The following is a 12,932-nucleotide window of genomic DNA, read 5'->3' on the forward strand; positions in this document are numbered from 1 at the left end:
CCACCCATAACCCCAAAACCAACGAACCACCAAATCCACCACCACCCAGAAGCACAAACAACCAAACCACCACCACCGACAACACCAAAACCCAGAACTCGAACCCAAATCACTAAAAACCACAACCCATGCCCAAAAAATTAAAAAGGAAAGAAACTCTGTTTATGAAGCACAACAAAATGATGGAGTTTAGCCATCATTTTGCTTGTTTTGACCATGATAGTGGTGAACTTTAGAAATTAATACTCTTGAAATCCTATGTTGTTCTTTTGAAGTTTCTATAACTTGGAATGTTAGAGCTTGTGGGTTGTGTTGCAGTATTATGTTAATGGTTAGAATATGTAAACCCACTTGTAGAAGTGCATCATTGTTGACTTAAATATTTGATAAACTAAACCAACATTGGCATTATCTTTATCAAAAGGACTTGAATGTTTTTCTCCTTTTAAATCACATAAAAGAAGCACATTGTAGAGAAATGACAAAGTAGGATAATCCCTAGAATCAATAACAAGGCATGCATTCACCACCTAAGTGAGAATAAACGTCTAAGGACAGTCCCAACCGGGGACTATTCAAGACATACTCCTAATGAGTATGACTTGAATGGGTATCTAGGCAAATGATTATGCAAATGATTCATTCAAAAGTATATAAAGCCAAAAACACATCCATTGTTATAACACATTCATTATAACACATCCATCATTATAACACGCTCATTTTAAAATATGCCAAGCAAATAACACAACCATTATAAAGTAAAGAACACAATTAATTAAATTAAATTAATAATTATAAGTAAACCAAATATATCATAATCATCATTAAATTAATATAAATAATCATATATAAACAATTAATATTCATAATTAAATTGATACAAAAAATTATTAATCATTACATTAACTAAACAAAACTAGTGAACATTACATTAAATGAAACAAAACTAATATACATTATAAAATTATCACAAATTAAACTAAGCTAACATACATCATTATACTAAACTAAACCAATATAAACTAACATATAATCCAGTACATTATTATAATAAAATATCAACCTAAACTAACATATCATGTCATACATTATTATACTAAATCAAAGCAATTTCACATGTCATGTCTTACATTATTATGATAAACCAAATTAAACTAACATATCAACCATTATTATAATAAAATAAACCAAACTAAAGTAACTTAAAATTATCACAAAATAAACTAAACTAAGAATTTTTAAAATTATAATGTCACTAACCTCAAGATCTGCACTATTTATTGAGATTCAAAGCAAGTAAATGTTCAAATCCTACAAATAGTAAAAATTAATATGTCAATTTTTATTCGAATATATATATATATATATATATATATATATATATATAATAAATGTACAATTACCGGCTGTAGAAAGGCGGGTGGTGAAGATGGTGGTGGTTCTGGTCGGAGCGAGGACAATATTGGAGGAGGAACCTGTCCAAAAAGGGTGGTGGTGGTTAGGGTTTTAAAAAAAAAAACCAGAAATTTTTAAAATAATAAATAAATAACCAGAAATTTTTTTAAAAAAATAAAAACCAAAAGATACCGGCGGCGGTGGCTGATTGTAAAGGCGCCGACTTGATACCGGCGGCGGTGGTGGCTGTACAAAGCAAAGGTTGCATTTTTTAACTATTTTTTTTTTAAAAAAATAATAAAAAATAAAACACAAAACAACACTTACCGGCGGCGGAGAACTGCGTGGTTGGGCGATGCGGGACCTCTGACCGGCGCAGTGGTGGCTGTTCACAGCATACGGTGGTGAATGGAGGCGTTTTTATAATTTAAAAAAGAAAAAAAAAACAAAACCAAACCTACACTTACCGGCGGCCGACCAACGGAAGGGCGGGTCGAAGATTACCTCCGGTTGCGGATCTCCGGCTGCGACCAAGGGCTGGGCGACGTTTTCTCTTCGACGGCGGCAACAAGTGCTGCTTCTCCCTTTCTTTCTTTCTCTCTCTTCCCCTTTTTTTCCTTTCGTAGCAAATGGATTCAAAATTGAAAACCCTGACGTTGTCTTCCTAATTTTCCGACGGAATTAATTTCGGTCGGAAAATTTAATTTCCGACGGAATATTCCGTCGTAAATTTTATTAATTCTGTCGGAAAATTTGCGAGGAAATTTCCGTCGGAAAGGCTATTTTTCGACGGAATTTAACGACAAACTTAGTTCCGTCGTTGATGACAGGTTTTGCGACGGAAAATCGGGTCCGTCGGCATAATTCGGTCGGAAACTGGTCATTTTCTAGTAGTGATAATTGTTATACTTCCTTTGTTTCTTTTTAATTGACACGTTTTTTTAGTCACGTTTGCCAATGTACAAATTAAATCATTAATATCTTTAATTTTGATAAGCAAAAATTGTAAAAAGTTGATATTTTGAAAATATACATTGTCACGTACAACAAGATTTCACTTGACTATATTTTTCCTTACAAATCACAAAACATGGTCAAGGAGAGGTATGTGAATAGTGTTAAAGTCAAAATGTGGCAACTAATAAAAAAATATAGGTAGTATATATTTGCAGATTTATTACTTTCAAATGTACTTGTGTAGGGAATATTTCAAGCATTATCCCAAACTTGAACCCCACTGTGATCATACACTTAAGCATGGTGGCGTTCAAAGGGAAAGAAGATAGAGCAAAAGAGTCGCCAACAAGTTTTAGGAACTTGTAAACCGTTCACAGGGTGAAGGTTACACCCCTTAACGATCCAAGAGATCGTCAACTCCAATAGGTCTGGAACCATGACTGGTAACGTAGTTCGGGGATGAAAGTACAAATCCAACCTAAAAGAGATTGAACCTGCCCTAATAATAGGCCTCTACTTTATTCTGATCGTATTCATGTGCGCTTTCTGACTAACATGCAACCAATATGATTAACCCTAAACCTGTTTATCTATGTTGGTTGAATATTAATGCACAAATAAAACTATTATTGGCGACCACTTGAATTATAATCAAATTAACCCTAAACAAGATTATTAATTATCTTATTAAGCGTGATTACAAGTACAAATTCCCTTTAATCATGCATAAAAGTTGTGATCAAGCAATAACAATATATATAATCAAGCAACATAAAAATAATAATCATAATCATCATAACAATTATAATCATAATATTCATGTTAAAGCATAATAATAATAGCAAGATCCTAGGCATGATACTAACAATATTAATAACAAACCCTAGCATGTCACTAAACAATAAAAATCAAAGTTTAGCCCTAACATGATACTAACAATCAGAAATATTAGGAAGAACATAAAAGGCATCATACTTTTAATCATACTTGATATTAAAGTTACCCTAGACATGATACTAGGAAGATCAAAACGCCCTAACATAACACTAGGAATCATAATAACAACCTAAGCATGATTTCTACATCATAATAACAATAAAAACCATTAAAGCACTTACTTGGATGCCTCGTACCTCTTTCTAATAACAAAATACACACGTTAGTAACTTCAAGGAAAATAATAAAACCAAAGAATTAAATTAAATAATTAAAATAGAGATTTGGGACCAAACCCTCAGAATTTAAAACCTTTCACGTCTAGGGCGAAGGCAACTTCAAATTATGCTATGTGTTTCTAGGTCTTGTGAATGCGGAATTTTGTATGAAGGGGTTGGTTTAGAAAAGAGAGAGAGAATAAGCTTCTAGCTTCAAGAGAGAAGAGAATTAGAGAGTATAAGAATTGATGAGAATTGGTTATTGAAAACGGAGTTTCTAGGGTGCTATTTATAGAGAAAATCAGCCAAAAAGATAAAAAATCGAACCAGAGTTCTGACGTGAAAAAACGGAGTTAGCGCCAGACGCTAATGCTAGCGCCAGGCGCTAATGCTGGCGTTAGGCCTAATCAAGTTTTTGACGCGTTTTCTAAAATCAGATAAAATTTAACCGTACAGGAGGATAAAATCGTATTTTCCTCAAAAACATTCTTTTATTAAAACTCTAAAAAGTCAACAAAAGTCAATTTATCAATGCTAATTGAATTAGAAATGAAAAGAATCTTCTAGAAGAATCTAGAAGACTAAAACCATTCCTAATTGCATTAGGAATGATAAATCCATATTAGGCCCTCCTTTAGATCATTGGGCCTCATATAAGGTTCAAACCGGGCCCAGTTTAGTAATTTGGCCATAACTTCCTCATTATTCATCGGAATTGGGCTTATAATATATCGTTGGAAAGTTCTTTTCAAGCCCCATCCAACTACACTACTATTGGACCCATATCATGGACCAACCAAACTAGATTGGCTGTTTTCTTAAAATAGGTTTTCAAAAAACAGAGAGAAGAGAAAAGAAATTAAAACTATCCACAACACTAGACTTTCCACACTTTCACTTCATTCAATTATGATTTGACGTGAAAGGTACTCATCACTGAGTTTGGTTTTGGGGAGACACAAATGGGTGTCTAGAACTTGGCATTAGTTATCATTAGTTTCCTGTACGGGCGGGCTCATCTTTTTGCCTGTAAGTAGTTGCACTATTCTCAATCCTTTCATACAACCTAGCTAGCCTACATGGCTGCATACTTAACTACTACCTCTGTTAATTTTTATGAGCAAATTTGGAATATTTTATATCTCACAAATAATACCCCAAAGTTGCACATAAAAATTAACAGAGGTAGTATCTAATTTGCATGTATTGCTAAATCAGATTGGCCCACCAGCAAGTAGCATGCATACGGACAGAATGCTAGAAGTTGAGCTAAACTTCTCATCACAGTCGAGCTAATTGGATATCTGTTATGTATATTGTGCTTTCATTTTAGCAAGAGAACCTTCACTAGTAGTTGCTCATACTTTTCTAACAAATCTCTTAGCGTAGCCACTGCGAACCACTATCTACTCCGTCATTAAATGAAAACTTACCTAACTAATATGCTATACTTTTCACAATGTGGATCTTGTTATGATGTTGAGAACTATCATATTTGTAAATAATTTGCTTGTACTTAAAGCAATATGGACTTGTATGTATAACTCATTAAGTCTCATTTATGGCATGGTAAACTAATCGCGGTTAAAGATATCTAACAATGTAGAGATCCATCATTATTTATTTAGTTTCAAATTAGCATTTAAGAGAATATAAGTCTAAACTTTAGACATAATAAAATTCAAGGAGTTTAAATATATAATTGACAGTTTGTCGTACACCTGTCAAAAATAAATTCCTAACAAAATCAACTAACAATGTTGTAGAGTAAGTAAGGTCGAATCTACAGGGAGATGACTATTCAATCTAAATCTAAGGAATTGGATGAACTAAAATATGTAACGAAATTCGGGATAGAATGGTATTCTAAATTAAAATAAGAACAAAAAGAATTAATAAAAAGTCCTAGGATTTTGGTTCACCGTGCTTATAGTTCTAAATCTATCAAATATCAATAACAATTCAATCAATCAATTATCAAGAGCATTTCTAAGCCTATGATCAGGTCTTAACGCTCTCAATACAATATATGTAGTTTGGCCGCAAGCATAATCAGAATCGCTAATTGTAGGTAAGCCTCTAAAAGTAAGATTTTTCGATTCAAACTCTTATTAACAATAATGAATCAAACAATTATTCGGGTTTCAAGATTAACAATAAAAACACTATCAACTAGAGAAATCAATTGTAAAAATATTAATAATATCAATCAAGATTTATAATACAAACATGGATTCCCAAACCCTAGAAATAAACTACTCTAGCATGAAATAAATAATTAAAACTAGATCTAAGGAATAAAACATAATTAAAAACAAGATATAGAAATAAAAATACCTCAATGAATTAAAATAATAAGCCCAAGAATCATTCATGGAAGAATCCGTGGAGATGCCATGAGAAACTAGCTAGGGTTCAAGAGAAAACTAGAACGAACGTAAAATAATAAAAGGCATAAGGGAAAAATAATAATCCCTTAGAATATTTATATTATCCTAAACCTAAATAAAATAGGAAAATAAAAGTAATAATAGAAGTTTAATGATTAGTCGAATTTAAAAGTCATAATCCACATAAGATTCCACGTCAAATGCGCACACACCCCACCCATCGGGCGATAGGTGGCTGATAGGTTGTCGTCACCTGTCAAAAATAAATTCCTAACAAAACTAACTAACGATGTAGTAGGGAAAGTAGGGTTGAATCCATAGAGTGATTGCTATTTAATTTAACCTCTAAGAAATTGTAGAAACTAAACTATATCACAATAGAAAGATAGTCTAAACTAAAATAGGAATAAAACAATAATCTATAACTATTAAAAGTGAGAAGTTGGCAAGTTGAAAACTCCTTAGTAATAGTGTGATGAAAATTTTGCCCCTCAAAAAGTACAATTACGATTTTGCCCTTATTTTTGCTGCTGGTGATCTGTTGGCTCTCGTTCTTCTCTCAGCCAAAATGCTTAGGTGGTGTTTTGTTGGCTCTTGATTACTTTCTGCTTGCTGGTGATCACTTTATCCAGTGTTATTCAATATTTGACCTAGGCTTATCATCTAAATTCGATCCCCAATTTCTCTCTCCTCAAGTCCTCATTCTCTACCTCGGATTTCAATCTCTCTCCTCAGTCTTTACCTCAGATTTCTCTCCTTAAGGTGAGTTCTTTGAATTTCTCTTAATTAACAAATTTTATTTCTTGTAAAATTTTGATCTGTTTCAATAATTTTCGCTTTTGATTTTCTGCTCGACTTTGCTTTTGTTAAATTCGTTGTTTCTTCCAATTTTCATTGTCGATTTTCATGTTTGAATATTGATTTCCCTAAATTGTAGCTACGTGACTTTTTTTTTTATCTTTTTTCTCCATTGAAGCAGCTTCCGAGCCTTTTCCGTTCCTCCATTAAAGCGAATTCTGAGCTTTCCATTTACGAAAGCAGCTTACAAGTAATGTGTTTTTCAATCATCAATTTTCCATTTCAAAATCGGATTTACTTTTTGTGAATTATTATCAGATTTACTTCGATCTAATTTTGAGAAAAAAATGGAAACCAATTTTATTATGGGTATGTCAAATTTTGATGATTTAATTTCCAGTGTTCTAGGTCGAATTATCGCTCATGGATTTCCAGGTTTTTGGGCTAACTCAACGATTCCAAGCCTGGGATGTACAGTCGAGCAATCTTTAAGGGAATTTGAAAGACAGGAAAAACCTCTTTTTCTACAATTGAAATAGGTAAGTTTTCTTTTATTTTTGATTTCGTATTGTTTGTATTTTTAACTTTAAGTTTTCTTTACAATTCTTACAGTTTGAGGTTTTCTGGTTTTTTATGCTGTTGAAATCTTTTTCAATTTTTTTTTTTATTAATTTTTGGTTTAGGTTTGATTCCTTCCACTGTGATCAGAGAGGGATTATCTTGAAATTTCTTTAGATTCTTACAATTTGAAGATTTTAAAGGTTATTTTCACCCTTTAATTGCTTTTGCATTTAAGAAAGGTTTTTGTTATATTGTTGGTAATTTTGCAGGTTTAGTTTTTTTTTGGTGGGAGATCTATTGTTAGCGCCTATTGATCATTACTCAGCGGCTCTTGCTGGCCCTTGAAAGTCGAGGTCAGAAATTTCTATTTTTATCGTATATTCTTATATATTATTAAAATTAGTAATTGTGTGTTTATTACTTTTCAATTTCTTTGTAATTATATGATTTGAATTCTGGACTTTGTAATTCTAAAGGTTAAACTGGCAAATACTTGTTGGTTTGCTGTAAATGTATCATGTATGCTTTCAGGGCCTTTCGCCTTATGGCGAAGATACTAAGCTATGATTCTAGTGTCTGTGTAGGTGCATGCGGTGGGATTAAATCATGAGTAAGGGTAATACGAGGCTTTCATGTAGCAATGGGATGCGGCTCAGGGATATTTCTATAGCTAATTCAAAAGGTGAATGCTGATGCAAAGAATGGGTATGAGATAATTCTCCATGACTAGAAAAGAAAGAACCTGAATTATATCATACAAATACATACCCTATTTGCTTTACCAAATTATTTTCTAGGTTTAGCCACTGAATTTGATCATACACCTTAATTTTGCTCTGCTTTGTAGAATTTCATGGCAAAAGAGGAGAGTGAGAAGAAGAAGATGGAGCTTTGTGAGCGAGTTCAAGATCAACTCGGTCGAGTCAAGGAGGAGACTATAAATCATAATAGATAGTGTAAGGTGAAGTAAAACTCTTCCATATATTGAAGTATTAGGCATATGTACTACTGTAGTCGTTGTAGATTTTTAGTTTGTTAGGTTACGTGCCTTTGTAAATCGGAGAATTGCATTGAGCCTTGAGGTGACAACTTAATCTCTGCATGATAAGGTGATATTTGCATTGAGCACTTCCTTTCACATGCATAGTCTAGGATGTTTAGGAGGCCCATCATACATGTTTTGCTTTTGGTTTGCAGCTTATTAGGAGCAGTTCGGCCTAATTCATGTGATGAAACTCGGAATAAGCATGCGAGCAAATTTGATTTTGTGATTTTTGAGTGTTGCTTGGATCTGATTTTTGATTTTGTTATTTTATGAAATGTAGGATGTTGGAGGAAAATATAAACATGATATTTGGAGGTATAGAGGTTCTGAAGTTTCCTATGGTTGTAGCAATGGCAGCAGTAAATTCATGAGTATGTGTTCTTTTTCCTAGCTTGTTATTTCAATTCTTTTTGTTTCATGATGATAAATTCAGTTTCTATTATTTGCAGTGTGAAGTACTTTCCTCCCGTTTCTCTGTTTTCTTTCTGAAATAGTCGGAAGGAGGAGGATGGAGCAAGGTTTGCTCGTTTTGAGTTTGAGGTGGATAAACTCAAGTATTATTTGATGTTCGACCTATTTTTTGTGCATAACACTCTGTGTAAAGATAGAGATTTGGAGTGCTTGGTTTTTTGCACCTTGTTGGAGAGTACAAAAGATACAATGTTGCTGTTGTGTGAAAATTGACCCAGCAGACCAGTGTTGTTGTTTCTTGAACCAGTTGGCAACCCCCTAGAACAGGGAGAGTGTGTGTTAATACTGATGCTGCAATTTTAAGGGGTGTGGGTGCAGGATTAGGGGCTGCCATCCGAGGAGATGAAGGTGAATTAATTGTTGTTGCTGTGTGTCGTGTGAAGCATGAGGGGCTGGTGGCGATGGCTGAGGCTGTTGCTCCAGGAATGGGAGTACTTTTGGCTCGCCAACTTGGTTTCGAGAACATTGAACTAGAATGCGATGCGTTAGAGGTAGTAAAAGCCATATGCTCAGGAATGAAGTGGAGAGCTCTGTATGATCTGATTATTGAGGATATGTGTCTACTTGAGTCTTCTTTTACTTCTGTCATCATGTCAAAAGGTGTGGTAATGATGTTGCACACCTAGCTGCTAGAATGGTTCCTTTGGTGGGGTTAAGCAAATTTTTTATTCTAATTTTCCGCAAGGCATTTTGGTTCTTGCAAATCTAGTTGTAACTTAACATTTGTTTTAATATATTTACCCACCTCCTACAAAAAAAAAAAAAAAAAAAAAGAAAGTGAGATTCAAATTCGGGTTTTTCTTGAGAAGAGTGCTTGATATTCTTTTATTTTTTGGACGGGAATATGATGATATATTCTTATTGATGTACAAACTACACGAAAATAAATTTTGGTACTCTTATAATAAGAGTGGGCTAGAAATTGGTTAATTATTGCACATGTATGTCTTTGGAGCCCAACGGTAGATTAATGGTTAAGGGGTGAATAAACTATTTAGGGGTGAACAATATACTCGGTCAGGAATTACTCGAGTTACTAGGTAAGGGGTTATTTAAGGAGTTCGATCAGGGGTTACTTGAGTAATTCGGTCAGGGTTACTTAAGTAATTCGGTCAGGGTTACTTAAAGATTTCGGTCGGGGGTTACTCGATCAGCGATTACTTGAGGGTTCATTTAGGGGTTACTTAAAGAAGTACTTAGTCCAAGGTTAGTCGGTCAAGGGTTATTTAAGATAGAGGAGGAGAGGAAGAGGAGAAGGAGAGAAAGGGAAAAGGAAGTAGAGAAACATGGAAGAGATAGAAATATATGTTATGAAGAAATGAGGATGAGATAGAGAAAGGAAGAGAAAGAGAAAAATTGGAGCATCGACCATGTAAAAAAGACAATTTAACCCAAATCTAAATGCACATTGATCAGATCCAGCTAAAACAATTCATAAATTGAAAAATATAAATCTATCAATTCGAACATGTATAAAATTTACAAACAAATAGTAGATATCAAGTACAAATGTATCAATTTAAATATGTATATTATCAATTTGAACATGTATAAAATTTTAAGATAATCTAGGATAGGCCCAATTCAACTTATAAATCAATAGCTTAATGGATGAGCCATAAAATCATCTTTTGTTAATTTGGTACAACAACAAAAACCAATCCATTCACATAAAAAACAACAGTCCATATTTAAATCACGTTATAATTTCTTACTACATAAACAAAAACGACATTACTTATCCATATATAGCTATAACATTATATTTGTAGATACCACAAATAATATGTGAAAATACAACAAACTAATTACGCATTTACCTTAATTGCTATGCAAGACTATTTCAATTCGCCAAATGGAGCGCACGCAGCTTTGAATTTGCAAATTCTACTGTTGTAACACCCTAGAAATTCCTTTCTTTTAAAATACCTGTTTTGCCTTGTTTAAAAATTTAAATAGGAATATCTAAGATATTACTGCCACTGTGAAAACGGCTAAGGCAACCATCAAAGACACACAGCGGAAGACTAATTTCAAAACCATTCAAAACAAGTCAACTTGAAAAGTCAACCAACGAAAGTAAAGTCAAAACCAAAGTCAAACGAAGTAAAATGAAACCATCCTACAACTAGGAACCATTGTAGGCCCTTATTAAAACCAAACCAACTTTAAAACTTTTGCGTTAGTCATGCATGATAATAATATCATAAATAATTAAAGCATTAAACACATCATATACTTATAGAAACTAGCATGATTCGCTCTTCACTCATGCCCATTCATGAATATGCTTCATCACCTGAAAACCTCCTCTCTACTTGTCCCCACTACTCGCCATTAGAAAATGGGTCGTCGTAGGGCCAAAGTAAAGACATGACCAAACACACAAACACACACAATCAGCAAAGCTGGGTACATAAGCGTAATTAAACACACTAACATGCTTTCACCTATCAACACACACTTACCTCATTCCACATGTTTACAAGCACACACAACAATCAACAAGACACATTAACTAGACACTAAATAATTCATTTAGCGTTGATTACGCATCGAACGGGTTTCCAACTATACCTCCCCCAAATAAATTGAGGTTAACTGACACGGGAGCTAATCGTGCCAGCGACAAAACCACTCAAAGGTGGCGGAATTCCTGCGCATAATAATAAATAAAAAGGAATGTACAGCGTCCTATACTCCATTAGAAGTTATGGTTAAATATAAAACCCCATAACTCCCCCCATTGTTCATACTCAAGGTATATACGTTCCAAGAGTTTTGGTGCGTAATCTCTTTCACTTTACGTTATTTACGCGTTATTGGACTTGGTGATGACTCTCAAAGCATAATAAATCAATCAACAATAATTATTCAATCAACCAACAAACATACCAATTAAATTATTGAATAATTAGTGACCACATATTATTTAATGTTGAACCCCTTTTAATTCTACCTCAGTGTCAAAGACACCTTAAACGCATAAAGCGCCAAAAATCCTATCCCTCGGTGTTAAAAACACCTTAAGTGCACAAAGGCACCAACATACAATTTATTCCTCGTGTACATAGACACTTATATAGCTCGTTCCTCATACTTAAAGCATCAATAAAAATTATTTGAACCATAATAAAATTCCTTTTCAATATTTCTAACATAATTAAACATGTAGTTTAATTAATCATGCATTCTAACATGCCATAAATAAAAGTGTGGTTCAAACACAACATGCCCAAAATATAATTTTCCAATCCATAAACCATCACAAATAATTCATGCTTCACAATTCAATCACCAACACCATTAATTCACAATTCCATACATAAACCTTAGCATGATACTACTTGTAATTGATTGAAATCAAGCCTAGCATGATTCTACATCATCAAAATATGCTAAGTACGCGAACGTACCTCAAATAAGCTCTTAAAATAACCGAGTACTCTACAACAATTCTCGAACCAAGTCTCCTACATAAAGGGACAATAATACTATATTAATTACCCTTGTATACACAATTTCCAGCAACTTAAACTCACTTTAAATAACTTATAATAATCTGAAAATTATTTTAAAACCCCTAATTAAACTACTTTTTAATGGATAATCACACCCTTTTATTAAAAATCACAATTATACTACTTTAAATAAAATTCCAACATTTTAAACTAATAAAAAAACCCTTTAAAACTTCATCAAAATACTTCTTTATACTTAAATTATCCATAGAAACATTAAATTATCTCTTACCCCTTTTAAACTCAAAGATAAAATTTAAAGCATGAAAAAAACTTCGTTAAAAATCAAAAACTGCCCGAAAATCATATTTAGAGGCTGAATTTGGCCACGAGAGGGTGGTACTCACTACCAAAGGTAGTGAGTCTTTCTTAAAACGTTGTTTCCACACGAAAAACACTTTTTTTTTTTTTATCAAAATCGGAGGATTTCAGAACCTGATCGGGATTAAAACGGGATTAATATTAACGAACGGAAATCTAATAATTAAAACATGAATTTACGTGTTTAAAATAATATGGAATTAAGTTAAACTAATAAGTAGTTATAATCACCAAAATTTCAAAACATCATTACTATAAAAGCCCTAAATCAATTATTCATAAAAACCCTAAAATCATGATTTTCAATAATTAAAAA

At 33.2% G+C, this 12,932-nt stretch overlaps 1 long non-coding RNA gene across 5 annotated transcripts; it reads left to right on the forward strand.

Moving 5' to 3' along the window:
- Window positions 1-6,501: 6,501 nt before the first annotated feature.
- On the forward strand, window positions 6,502-9,564 carry LOC145635171 (uncharacterized). 5 transcript variants are annotated; one of them, XR_014113798.1, is made up of 8 exons: window positions 6,503-6,661; window positions 6,879-6,947; window positions 7,098-7,236; window positions 7,381-7,611; window positions 7,843-7,940; window positions 8,106-8,219; window positions 8,584-8,674; window positions 8,753-9,563. It is a non-coding gene; the product is annotated as an uncharacterized LOC145635171 (long non-coding RNA). The 5 variants fall into 5 exon arrangements; XR_014113800.1 differs by having other exon boundaries at window positions 6,502-6,661; window positions 7,832-7,940; window positions 8,106-8,674; window positions 8,753-9,564; XR_014113801.1 differs by having other exon boundaries at window positions 6,502-6,661; window positions 7,106-7,236; window positions 8,106-8,674; window positions 8,753-9,564.
- The last annotated feature ends 3,368 nt before the right edge of the window (window positions 9,565-12,932 follow it).

The sequence above is a fragment of the Chenopodium album genome, chromosome 6, assembly GCF_948465745.1.
Source record: "Chenopodium album chromosome 6, dcCheAlbu1.1, whole genome shotgun sequence".
Lineage (NCBI taxonomy): Eukaryota > Viridiplantae > Streptophyta > Magnoliopsida > Caryophyllales > Amaranthaceae > Chenopodium > Chenopodium album.